The 5,035-nt window shown below is 48.6% G+C and overlaps 1 protein-coding gene across 2 annotated transcripts in view; it reads right to left on the bottom strand.

Annotated features, from left to right (window-relative positions):
- Dnmt3a (DNA methyltransferase 3 alpha) overlaps window positions 1-5,035 on the bottom strand; it is a 112,814-nt gene that overhangs the window by 15,152 nt on the left and 92,627 nt on the right. Inside the window, exon 1 of one of the 2 annotated variants that reach the window (XM_017802146.1) lies at window positions 4,940-5,029. The exons of the other annotated variant lie outside the window; for it this stretch is intronic. The gene's annotated coding sequence lies outside the window, so the exon portion shown is untranslated. Of the gene's footprint in view, window positions 1-4,939; window positions 5,030-5,035 lie in introns of those variants that run through there. 2 annotated transcript variants of the gene reach the window in all.

Here is a 5,035-nt window from a genome sequence, read left to right as displayed (position 1 = left end):
TTGGCACATGCATCTCTAATCTGTATGTATCTGATTATTACTAGTCATAATCGGTTGCACTTGGATCCTTGGCACCTGTGTATGTTATAAAGTCATCGGGTAGATTTCAATGGTAATGTTTATAACCTCTACTAATTACCATGATGTAAATTTCCATGCTTCCTCCTCAAATATAATACTTTTTTAAATTTGATTTGTGTGTGTGTGTGTATCACACAGAACATCCTAAACCATCTTATTCAACTATACACCCACTTCCCAGCTGGCACTCTCCCATAGCCTCCCTCCCCCAACTAGAGCCCTTATAACTCTGATATCCCTGCTACTGTCTGCTGTGTTGTCGGCACCCCCAGCCATTCCCCACTACTGTCCATCTGGTCAATTTAGTTAGCCTATCTAGAGGTCTTTGGGGGGTTTGTTTTTTTTGTTTTTGTTTTTCTTTTTCTTTTTGAGACAGGGTCTCCCTGTAGCCCCCGCTGTCCTGGAACTTGCTATGTAGACCAGGCTGGCCTTGAACTCACAGAGATCCACCTGCCTCTGCCTCCCAAGTGCTGAGATTAAAGGTGTGTGCCACCACGCCCAACAGAGGTCTTTGTTTTAGGAAGGTCAGTGTTCTTAACCGCTGAGCCATCTCTCCAGCCCCTCATTTTCTTTTTTTAAAAAAAGTTATTATTTTTTAGTGTATATGAGTGTATTACCTTCATGTATGTAAGTGCACTGGTGTTGTGCAATGCCTGAGAAGGTCAGAAGAGGGCGTCAGATCCCCTGAAACTAGAGTTCAGATGGTTAGCCACCATGTGAGTGCTGGGAATCAAACCTGGGTCTTCTGCAAAAGCAGTCACTGCTCTTGACTGATGAGCCATCTCTCCAAGCTCCCATATTTTCGTTTTTTTGAGGCAGGGATCCACAAAGCCCAGGCTAGCCTCAAACTCGCTATGTAGCTGAGGACAATCCTGAACTGATCATCCTGCCTCACCTCTCAAATGCTAGAGCTAAAGGCATATACCACAAGAGCTGACTTATACTCAAATATGAACTGTCTATCATTCTTCAGGCAAGAATATTGGCTCCAAACACTCCTATCTTGCTTCCTAAGCAAAAAAGGGCACTTTAAATTTTCCCTTCAGTATCCCTTGGCAATCAACTCTTCTTCCTAGTTTCCATGCCACAATTCTAGTTCTGCAATCCTTCCTGGTGCTTTAAAGAGTACACGAACTGCATCTGCTCCTAAAGTTAGAAAATTCTACAAAAGTCCAGCTGTTTCATGCTCAGATGTCACTAAAGTTCATTCAGATTACATAGTCAGTACACTGTATGCTCTTAACTTTATAGGGGCACCTTTCTGACCCTAACTGCAGATATTCATTCAATTATTTGCTGAGCAATCTGACCAGGCACTGTCTCTGCTGTCTCACCAACAAACAATCCAAACCTCACTTGTTCTCCCACAGAATCATCCCTTATCCTTCTCGTTGTACCACACCCATTTTTGAGACTATGCCCAATTCCATCTCAAAATCTCCTTAAAGATCTCTATCTTGGATACTTCAGCTTAATCACACTTCCCTTAGTAAACCTAGGACTCAAAATTCAAGGCTCTGCACCTAATTTTACCAAACACCAGATGGGGGAGGGGATGGGAAAGGAAAGTTGACCATTTCCTTTTCTCTTGTGCTGAGGACTGATCCCAGAGTCTTGTGCATGACTCTGCATATGCTCTACCACAGATCCCTCCCCTAATCTCATTGTCAACATGCCTTTCAACACATAGCTTTCTCCAAGAACCTGGACCTATGAACATAAATCTATCTTTAAGATTTAAAAAAAGAGGGGCTAGATAGATGGCTCAGTGGTTAAGAACACTGATTGTTCTTACAAAAGACCAGGGTTCAAATCCCAGCAGCTAACACCTGTCAATAACTCCAGTTCCAGGGGATCCGAGAGCCTCTTCTTTCTATTCTCCGAGGGCATTGCACAACACGGGTGCACTTACCTACATGCAGGCAATACATGCATACACATAAAATAAAATAAAATAAAATTTAAAAAAGAGACCAGAGCCAGGTATGATGTACACCTTTAATCCCAGCAATCAGGAGGCAGAGGCAGACGGGGAACATACCAAGTTCTAGGTCAGCTGGGGATATAGGGAGACCCTGTCTCAAAAAGACCAAAAATAAAAAAGTAGAGAGAGACCAGCGCCACATCATGGCTTAGCAGTGAAGGTGCTAGGCATCACCCCTGAGGACCTAAGTTGGATTCTCAGAATCTACATGGTGGAAGGAGAGCCAACCCTGAAAGTTCTGACCTCCACAATCCTATGACAGCATGTACCCACACATACAAATAAAATCATCACAAAAACTTTCTTGAAAAAGATTTCTTAAAATGACCAGAACATGGAGGCAGGCATAGTATGCACTGGAAATCCCAGTACCAGGAAGGAAGGAGGACTGCTGGTTGGGAGCCCAGCCTGGGCTTTGTACAAAGAAGCCATGTCTCAAAAAGAAAAAAGAATTAAAAAAAAATTTTTTTTTCTATCTTATGTGTATGTATGTATTGCCTGCATGTAGGTGAGTGCACCCGTGTCGTGCAATGCCCACAGAGGACAGAAGAGACTCTTGGATTCTCTGGAACTGGAGTTACGAACAGTTGTTAGCTGCCATGTGGGTGCTGGGAATAGAACCTGTGTCTTCTACAAGAACAGTGTTCTTAACTGCTGAGACATCTTTCCAGCCCCCATAAAAAATAATTAAAAAAAAAAAGCAACTTGAGCCAGGTGTGGTGGTACACACCTTTAAGTCCCAGCATTCAGGAGGCAGAGGCAGGTGGATTTCTGTGAGTTCAAGGCCAGCCTGGTCTACAAAGCAAGTTGCAGGCCAGCTGGGGCTACAGAGAGACCCTGTCTCAAAAAAGACCCCCCAAAAAAAGATAACTTGAGACTGAGATTCTAAGAGCATGAGAGCTAGTCAGAACACCATGGGCCTGCTGTCATAACTCATCAGTAGCTGACTGGGCTTAGTCCCCTCTCCAAACTGGCTCCCACCTAAAACAACATTTAAACTGCAAGATTTCTGGTCACTTTTCTTGACCTGTTTAAGAATTTGAGGCATATATGTATCAGTAATTCCAAGACCTCTCCCAAAGGTTGGCAATGGACCACTTAAGGTGAGTGATCTAATATTCTACTTTAGTCTTCATGTTTTTGCCTCCATGCAACCAACAACTTGCTTCTTATGGTGATTCTAAATGAGATAATGCATCCTCCCCCCTACACCCTAAACAGCTAGGAAACTAGCTCATGGCTGAAGCAGTTGCTCAACCTTCACCTGGCCAGGTCTTCTCTCCCTACTTCCTTCAATTAGCAATGACCTTCTTGCCCAAAGGTGTACCAAGGTTGGGCCTCTGGGGTGGAGTTCCTTCCTTTCAGAAGCTCTCTCCCCTCCATGGACCACTAGCTGCACCAATTAACACTTAAGAGATAAGCCCTAGCCCAGCTGTATGCTCCCTCCTCCATCCATGCCACCTAGAGCTTTGGACAGGGATGACACACCCATCTTAAGATGCAGCCTCTCTAATGATTCAAAGACTCGGGGTGCAGGCCTGATGAGGCCTCCCAGCCAGCAGAGGCAGGCAGCTAGTAGAGTAAAGGGCTGCTACCATTTCACAACCAGCAGAAGCTGCTGGGAGAGGGCTCCTCCAGAGGCTTGCCAGGTCTCTAAGGGAGTCGTGCCTGCCACCCTTATTACTCCCCCACAGACCCTTTGTCTCTCTCCTCGCCCCCTCCATGAGTTCCTGAAAATTCTTCCCCCAGCTTGTCAGATGCTGCTGATGATAGCTGCTCAACATCCTCAACCCCAACCCACCAGTGCAGGAGAGCACGCGCCCAGCACAGCTTGGGCTGGCAGAGGAGGAAGGAGGCCTCCACCAGGATAAGCGCAAAGGAGGGGGTTAGCAGCAGGAGGCCGGAGGAAAGGGGAAGAGGGGCAGCATGGCCGGTGGGGGAGGGGCTCATTAAAATAGCCTGGCAGGAGAACCATCCTCCTTCCCACGTTGACTACGCCAACCCTTCTTCCTCCCCAGGCAGACAATGCCTCCCATATTTAGGTTCCCAGGCCCAAGACAGAGCAGGACCCAAGAGGGACACTACACCATCCCCCCACTACCTCTGGCTCAAAGAAGCCACTTGGCCTGGGGTCCCCCCACCACAGGAAAGCCGCTGGTAACGCCACTGACTACAGCCTCCCCATCCAGTTCCATCTCCTCAGGCAGCTGTACCAGCTCCACCTCCCTCTGCGACTCCCATTCCAAAGGTCAGAGGTCTGAACGCCACAGCCCCCAAGACCAAGCGGGTTTGGGCTATCCCAGTGTCACAAGACACCAAGTTGCCCCCAATACCCGGAGGGTCGCACTGCTCCCTGTAACCCCCCACCACTTATTTCTGGCTGCTGGCTCAGTGGCTTCCTGGTGATTAAAGGAATATTGGGGTGTCTCAGGGGAGGAGGCTGTTTCTCTCCAGAGGCCTCAGGATGGTAGGGCCTTAAGGACAGGATGGTCCTCCCCAAGCAAACACACAGGCCAACCAGAACTGCCAGGCACCCCATCTGCCAACAGCTCAGCTCCGGCTGCTTCCAAACCAACTTCTGGTCCTCAACTGCCTTCAGCCAGGCCGCCTGCTCCCCAGCCTGCAGTTACTATTGCCAGGGGATCTCTTCCTGTCCCTTGAGCAGGCCAGGTGCCACTTGGGCCGGCTGAAGAGTGGGCCTTGGGGCTCCTGAACGGGAGTGGATAGGACGACACTAAGTCAGCATCCCCAGAACTCAGGTGGGCCGGGAAGGCATACTTGACTTTTTCAAACACAGAGGGCTGCGGGGATCCTCCCACCGGCCCAGCCACCTCCCCGCCCCCAGTATCCCCAGGGCTCTGTCCAGGAACCTACCCATAAGGCCAGGTGCAGCCCCTCTGCGGTCCGGCTCAGGTGTGAGCCGCGGCCCCGAAGCTCTGTAAGTAGCTGCCCGTCCAGGGGGAGGGGCAG

The sequence above is a fragment of the Nannospalax galili genome, unplaced genomic scaffold, assembly GCF_000622305.1.
Source record: "Nannospalax galili isolate Female #2095 unplaced genomic scaffold, S.galili_v1.0 scaffold1191, whole genome shotgun sequence".
Classification (NCBI taxonomy): domain Eukaryota; kingdom Metazoa; phylum Chordata; class Mammalia; order Rodentia; family Spalacidae; genus Nannospalax; species Nannospalax galili.
The sequence above is the reverse complement of the archived record's forward strand: the minus strand, read 5'-3'. Positions and strand labels throughout refer to the sequence as shown.